This window comes from Amblyomma mixtum, chromosome 2 (assembly GCF_055824585.1).
Source record: "Amblyomma mixtum isolate Tamu chromosome 2, ASM5582458v1, whole genome shotgun sequence".
NCBI lineage: Eukaryota > Metazoa > Arthropoda > Arachnida > Ixodida > Ixodidae > Amblyomma > Amblyomma mixtum.
In genome coordinates, this window is record NC_143013.1 from 179,179,988 (window position 1) to 179,188,437 (window position 8,450).

Consider the following 8,450-nt stretch of genomic DNA (forward strand, 5'->3'; position numbering starts at 1 on the left):
CCGCAACATCCTGCGACGAAGTCATTCTTTCTTAAACAAAGCGCCAGTGAACCATATTATCATTCGCCACCACTTCTGCCGATTGCGCTGTCGGCATAAACGAACGTGGATCAGGTAGTAAGGAAACGTGCACCCCTCCACAATCTTGCCGCATTTACCGAGTATAGTTTTACACTATCTTCCATCAACTATCGCATAAACGAGGTTTGAGGAGACTTAGCCGTGCTCTCCTATCCATAAAAGTATACTTAAATGGGAAGACGACAAAAGGTACACTGTTCGGTGTCGTCAATAACACAAAACGAAAGGGCAAGTAGCTTCTCCTTTGTACCGACTCGCTGCGGCTGACGGGCCAAATACCACACCAAATGCAGGTTGGGATCCGCATCAAGATGCCGCACTGGCTTCGCTTTCTTCTTCAGCCTCCGTAGGTTTGCAGCTATATGCTGTATTATACCAAGTTGCCGAACTTTCAGTATTGGGTCCCACTCGCCAGTAGTGAGGAGCCAGCGAGATGGCGAATTGGGCCTATCGGGCGTTGGAGTCAAGAAGGAAGCGCGCAACAGGAGGAAGAAAAAATAAAATTGACGTCCCCAGCGGTTATTCAGAATTAAATTCTATATTTAAAAAAAACCGCACTCATGGACATGTTAATAAACGAGCAAATAACGTGTAAGTCAAAGCAACACCGAGGCGAACACCGATAAAAAACTATCTCTAATCGCGGAATAATATCTGAAAAAAAAACCGCCTTCATCGGGTTTCGCCTTGACGTTCTGTTTTTTTTTCTGGGTATTTTTAACACTTAAACAACGAAGTAATTTAGTTGTCGTTGTCCTCTGGAGGAATGGCACATACCCACAGTCTTCCTTTTTTTGTTTGTCTTTGTTGGCGCTTCCATCTCAAGTTGAAGATGATCAAGCACGATCGCGCATTGCAATGGGAAATGTGATCGAGCCTGTTAAAGGGACAGTGAGGAGAGCTCTATTAATGTTTTTTTTTTAAAGCAAAATCCGATAGTCCGGCATTTCATGGCTTTGTTGCCACTTGGCCGGCAGCGAAAGATGCATTTATTTCTAAGAAATTTGGATACGAAGTTGAAAAAGTTTTTCCCGCCCTCTGATTCAAACTTGACATTCTCTGAAGACGACACAGGACTAAGTGACGTGAAACATGACGTGCACATGACGTGACGCAGACTCCGTGATTTCTGGCTGCCAGCAGTGCGGCCTAGCAGCAGCCGAAAAGAAAGCTACCGCCGGCCGCACGTTGAAGGCATCTATCGGCTATTGCGGCCGTCGCTACCGTCGCTTCGTTTACGTTTGCACCGGCGTTTGCCAGCGTTACGATGGATCCCGTTCTCGAAGTCGTCAACGAAGTTCTCGCAAATAGACACCTTTAGCATACCGCGTACCTTGTTACCGTTAGCGGAATACCGGGGGCCCGCCTACTGCCGGTGAGCAGGCGCTGATTGGTCCCAATTCTGCAGGCGCGCGCGTAGCTGCCGAATACGCGGCGCCATCTGGCGACGTCAAGGAGATTTGCGCATGCATTGGCTGCACCTCAGTGATTCGTGGGTTCTCGTGTCCCAGTGTTACTGGAACCGTTGGTTCTAGCAACACTATTTTGTCCTATGACGTCATACGCTTGTACTTGCGAGTTTGGCCTGTGGCGGCGATACCTGTATTTTGGTTCTTGCTCTTTTCTGCGTTACAAGAGCTTTGTCGTCAGTATGAGTGGCGTTTTTGTAATGAGGAGCTGGTATTCTGTCGGTACAAGCCAACTTCAATTTCTCCTCAGTGTCCCTTTAATGCCCAGTTGCTGAGCAATTCTGTCTCAGGGGTTCCGCTGTTCATTGGACACAGGGTAGCCTTATTTTATGACGCAGAAAACCGGAGAGAACATCACGGGGGAGTGTTTTTAAGTATTGTCATAGTTAATAGGTCAAACTGGGCCCCGTATTATCCTATCTTCAAACTTTTATGAAGGTTCCCAGAAAGAAAGACGGGAACGCGACTGGTTTCAATACACGTTAATTTTCAGAGGCAAGCCGCTGGCCGTACCGCTCTCTTATTTGTAGCGTGAGCTACACTGGCCACAGTCGCCGTTTCGCGTGCCATTTTCGTCAACCATACTGCGCATGCACGAAGAGCGAGTGACGTCAATGCGCACAGCTGGCGCGCCTTGTCGCGCGCGTTTGCCCTCGCCTCGCAGCGCGTGCGTGCCGCTTCCGACAGCGAAGAGCCAGGTGGCGTCACAGCTAACGCTACGCATATCCTGGCATAGCAGAGCTAAGCCACTGGCAACGTTTTCTTTCATGGCTAATCCGACGAAATTTCGCAGTTTCCTTCCATTTTGGAAGAGACGGACTCAAGCCCTATGGCAAATGCGCTGCACATGAATAGATGTGCCGTCACTGTCACACGTAGGATGACGACATCTCCGCGTGGCCGCTATGCGACCCTTCCTTCGGTGAGACTACAAGGCGCTCAGACCCACCGCGGGGTGAAATTCACTTTGCGGACATGAGGCGGTATTGCAGAGAACGTCATGCCATCAATTAATCGATTAATAAGGGCGGACCTCTGCATGGCCTAACCGCGCATGTTACATGACATTATTTCTCTGTCGGTCTCTTCGAGTACCAGCCTACGTCATTTAGAAGCACATACAGGATCACCACCTAGCCCATTTCTAATAAGTGGTATATGCATACTTTCACTAGAAATGTTGCGTATGTTTAATCAATTCTCGGCGTCTACAACACGGGGGCTGAAGCTACAGAGGTGAATGTATGCTATAAGTAAACTATCTACCGCCACCTCTTCCGTCCCCTATAATCCCGAAGAAAAAACAATAAATGATGCTATTTACTTCCTAATAAATGCTTCTTTTCTTATTCTTAGTGCGAAGTTCTTAGCATCTATTTTAGAGCAAGTGGTACGTACGGTAAGAAATCTGCTCAGGATGTAGTGCGTGCCTGACCGAGGGCTGCAAGAATTACCGGAGTCAGACGAGAATAATTTTAGGGGCAACAAACTCCTGAATCAACGTCCAAAGAATTTCTGTGGGGTACTTAAAAAACTGGCAGGTGAAAGTTTTGAATGATTTGAAATCTGTTCTTTCAACTCATACTTCCCAGATTCTAGACGCCTAACTGATAGTTCCTAAAGTGCAAATCATAGAGCGGTCACCCTTACCACGACCACGAGAGCACGTTCACCTCAAATAATGACCTTAAATGTGTTGAGACTGAAAAGGTTTCGAAATAGCCGGTCTATAACAGATGATTCGGAAGCGTTTCAATGACGCGAGACTCGTGCAGCTGTGTTCCCAGTAACTCTGGACACCTGTAAGGAGATAGCGCCACCCAGCGGCGTTCGTGAGGAGAAGAAGACAAAGCACGAGGAGCGCGTGCGGAGGGGAACGCGGGGCAGGTCGAAGAGGATTACGTGGCAGAGAAGAGAAGAGCGCGGTGGGCGACGGACGTGGACGAGTTCTGCTGGCTCCCCGAGTTCCGGGCTTGGGCCTTAGCCGCAGACGTCCGGGCCACCAGACCTGGACATCCATCGTCGAGAGCCTCAACCACCAGGCCCAGGCGCCACTCTTCTCCGTCCATCCGTCACCTGCTCCACACAGGCCGCTTCTGGCGCCTACGTGACTTTTCCGGGATACCAGACCTGGAAACCGTGCCGGGAGCCCACAGACGCCGACGCTGCGGTAGCGTCGCATCAACATTGGAACGCCCAGTCTTCCCCGCTCGTTGCTCGAATAAGAGACAAGTAGTGTGATTTTCCTCTTTGACTTTCTTTTCCCTGTATTGTCCGTAAGCACTTTGTTCTGTTCCCCCTTGTGTTTTTCCCGTGCGTTGCCGCCTTGCTCTCTTGTTCCTTTCCTTTTTTCTCGCTCATATTGAAATTGGTTTTCTTTCCGATAAAAGCCGCCTCGTTTATTGTTTGTACTTTTGTGTCTGTTTAAAATAAGACCTGCAAGCTCACAGATCCTCACAAATTTGGCGTCCACGACAGGACGACGTCGGTTTTTATTTATTTGCCAGTTGTGTTAATTTAGGAACAATATGAGCGCTTCAGATTTGGTTGCTTTAGGCGAGCGCATGGGCTTGTGCGGCGCGGAGTTACGAGCGTGGGTGGAGGACGAGCTTCGTAAGGCACGGGAAGAGAGAGCCGCTGAGCGTGAAGCTGCGAAGCAGAAATTGGAATTAGAGGCACGGAATTTAGAGACGGAGAAACAGAAATTGGAGTTAGAGGCGCGGAACTTGCAGCTAAAAATAACGCTCATGGAGGGTGGCGCAAATCCTCCGAGTGACCGTGGAGAGCGTAGCGTCACACCGGCTAGCTCCATTAACCCGCACAGCCTCATACCACAGTTCAATGAAGCGCGGGATGACCTCGATGCCTACTTAAAGAGGTTTGAGCATGTGGCCACGGGGCAGGGTTGGCCAAAAGAAAAGTGGGCAACGGCGTTGAGCTTGTGCCTTGGCGGCGAAGCACTTAGGGTCTTCGGTCGGCTCTCGCCTGAGGATTCCATGGATTATGACAAAGCGAAGCTTGCCTTGCTTCAGAGGTTTAGGTTCACCGCGGAAGGGTACCGAGAGAAGTTTCGCCAGAGCAAGCCCCAGGATGGAGAAACGGCCTCGCAATATGCTGCCAGGTTGTTTAGCTTCTTTGACCGTTGGGTCGAGATGCGGGGAGAAGGCCGCACTTTTGAGGTGGTTCGCGAGATGGTCGTGAGCGAACAATTTCTGAACAACTGTCATTCTCGTTTAGCCCTTTTCTTACGTGAGCGGGAGGGCAAGACAGTTTCCAAGCTGGCGGAGGCTGCCGATCATTTTCTCGAAGCACAGCGGCAAAATAACTTGTTGTTCTTCAAAGAACAGGGGGAGCATACGATGAAAAAAACCAAGGACGAGGTTTCAGGTTCACAATCTCGCCTGCGGTGTTTTCTTTGCGAGAAGACTGGGCACAAGGCGGCGGATTGTCGGACGAAGCCGAAGCAATCGTATTGCACCTAGTGCCGCGAGGTAGGACATGATGCCCAGTCGTGCAAAGCTAAGAGGCCAGGAGACCGTGAGGAGTCCTCTTGTTCCATGACACCTCGATATTCACATCCCGATAACCCTGCAGAGGTAACGCGCGTAGAGGGCCAGTTGGGGGAGATGGTCTGTCCTTCCAACCCGGTGGAAACTGCTATGCCCGTGGCGCACGGTGAGGTGTTCGGCCATCCTGGTTCGGTATTACGGGATACGGGCAGCACCGGTATTGTTGTGCGTGAGTCTCTTGTACCGCCAGCGGCACTAACAGGGAAAAAGGCTACATTATTCTTGGCCAATGGGACCCGTGTAGAAGTTCCGGAAGCGGAGGTGGTGATTTCTTCTCCATACTTCTCGGGTAAGGCCATCGCGCGCTGCTTGTCTACACCCTTATACGACATTATAATAGGCAATGTCCCCGGGGCTAAACCTCCATTCCCGGTTGACCCGCCAGTTCTAACTGATCAGGCAGTTTCCCTTGCCATGACGAGTTCGGTCGATGTTCCTTCCCTTACGGTGACAGCAAAGGTTTCAGAGAGTAGTAAAAGCCCCACTCTGAACACACTCCACTTGTCACGGCCGGAGTTTCGCCTGAAACAGGAAGAAGACCCGACCTTAGAGGTGTGTCGCAGGAAGTTGGGGCAAATATTTCGTGGCAAGGGACAGACCGCCCACTCTTTTGATACAGATGAAGGTGTTCTCTTCCGGACATACCAAGTGTGTCCCGGCCGAGTCGTTGAGCAAGCGGTGGTACCGAAGGGCTTACGCACGCAAGTTCTTAAGTTGGCACATAAGAGTGCATTATCCGGCCATCATGGAATACGGCAAACAATAGCTAGGGTGCTCAGTGAGTTTTACTGGCCCGGTGTACAGGCTGACATTAAGAGTTATGTCAGGTCGTGTGATATGTGTCAGCAGACTGTGTCGAAGGCAAGGGAGAACAGAGTGAATAACATCGTAGGACGGGAACATGTAAAATCATGGTGGAAACCGAGGTCGGTTTGGAGAAAACGGTTTCACAAAGGAAAACGGAAGTACTAGCCGAAAAAGTTCTCGCGACGGTGAAGTGGTTTGATGTGAACAATGGAATACGGAAGAATGTAGCCCACACCTGTTGTTGGAATTGTTTTTGTTTGTTCATGTTTGTTTTTGAGTGTCGGCTATCTACTTTTTATGCTTTCCGTGTTTCTTCGCCCTCTATGGACGCTTTACGTTGACTTTCCATGTGCTCTCTGTGCGGTGTGTGCGAATGTCCGTGAACGCTTCGAACATTGACGACCGTCGTATTGTGTGTGGTGTGTAGTGTGCGCGCTGTGGTGCGATGTTCTGTGTTGCGATCGTCGAACGCGTCTGGTGTCGCTCTCCTGAAGTTGAGTTCTTTCCCTTGGAAAAAACTTCCGAAGAGGGGGCCTTCTGTAAGGAGATAGCGCCACCCAGCGGCGTTCGTGAGGAGAAGAAGACAAAGCACGAGGAGCGCGTGCGGAGGGGAACGCGGGGCAGGTCGAAGAGTATTACGTGGCAGAGCAGAGAAGAGCGCGGTGGGCGACGGACGTGGACGAGTTCTGCTGGCTCCCCGAGTTCCGGGCTTGGGCCTTAGCCGCAGACGTCCGGGCCACCAGACCTGGACATCCATCGTCGAGAGCCTCAACCACCAGGCCCAGGCGCCACTCTTCTACGTCCATCCGTCAGCTGCTCCACACAGGCCGCTTCTGGCGCCTACGTGACTTTTCCGGGATACCAGACCTGGAAACCGTGCCGGGAGCCCACAGACGCCGACGCTGCGGTAGCGTCGCATCAACATTGGAACGCCCAGTCTTCCCCGCTCGTTGCTCGAATAAGAGACAAGTAGTGTGACTTTCCTCTTTGACTTTCTTTTCCCTGTATTGTCCGTAAGCACTTTGTTCTGTTCCCCCGTGTGTTTTTCCCGTGCGTTGCCGCCTTGCTCTCTTGTTCCTTTCCTTTTTTCTCGCTCATATTGAAATTGGTTTTCTTTCCGATAAAAGCCGCCTCGTTTATTGTTTGTACTTTTGTGTCTGTTTAAAATAAGACCTGCAAGCTCACAGATCCTCACAACACCCCTGTATGTTCCAATTTGGAGCATTGAAAGAACCACGCCGACAGAAGCAAGACAAACGCTTTGTAGCCAGAACGGTGAGACGCCATCTAAAAAAAGAGACAGAGGCGCCCACTCAGCGTGCGACCGAACGTGTTTGGCTAGCTAGGCGGTTTGCTGACGGTAGCGGCCGTCGTTGCAGGCTAGAGTTAAGAAAAACCGAAAAAAAATCTCTACCGTAGAATGCTATTTGGAGGAGTCCGTTTGAAAGTCGTCACGCTTGCTGTAGCGCGCACTGAAGAGATTCGTGGACAAAACTTTTTTGCAATAGGGTTTGGGAACAGATTTCGAAAGAACTCTTTCTATGTCGCTCAAAGCTCAACACTCTTCCTCGTCGGAAGGGCATCAGAATTTGCTGTATTTTTGCGGTACCGCGGTACCTGTTTGAGGGGACATATTATTCGTACTCCTGCTACCACACATCTGGAGGGCTCAATTAGACTGGCAGGCTTCGTTTCCCCCAAAACCAAATGTATAACTATGCTTTGTCCAACTGCGCGCTCTAGGCAAACTGCTGCGTCGTTTTTTTTTTTAAATATTTCTCCGCGTACGTCATCGATTAGGCCAACTAATGGCTGTTCAGGTTAGGTAGTACTCTTTCTTTGACACATCCTAGTTGGTAAACATTTCTTGCGAATTTATATAATGCTATACCCGGTAACTCGCGTTCAGTAGTTACGGCAGCGCGAGGATATTGCACACTGCTGACAAAGAAGCTTTTGCGGTGGGTGCAGGGTAGCATACCAAAGTACTTAGCCGTTCAAGATTCAACGCGAGAGGGCGTACGCAAGATACTTATACAGGAGCCCTGACATGGAGGCAGAACGTTGCAGCAGTAAACATTCAACAGTGTGCCCCAGAAGCTATCCTTATGATACGCTGTATAGGTGGTAATGTTACCCAGACTATTTCTTTTATCCTTTCTATTTTGGATATGCAGTGCTTGCTTTTAAATATTTATTCACTGGAGGGTAATTTTGAGTTGGACCCGGCGATCACCTGTGTGTTTTTCTTTTTTCATCTTACTCGCTCATTTTGTATATAAGCACGTAGTACCAAAATAGGTCTTAAGTACGCCGGTAGTATCGAATTTCATATGTGAAGGCCAGGCGCATCACATTAGGGACCTGGCTGAAATGGGGCGAACGCAACTTGCTTTGGGCCGGGCTAATAAAGAGTAATGGGTGAAATCTAGCTGACGGAGTTGACGCAGTTGCAGTAAAGCCCGCAGGATGCTTTACTGCAGATGGTGGCAATATTCGAAATGGTGCTACTCTTCTTCTACTT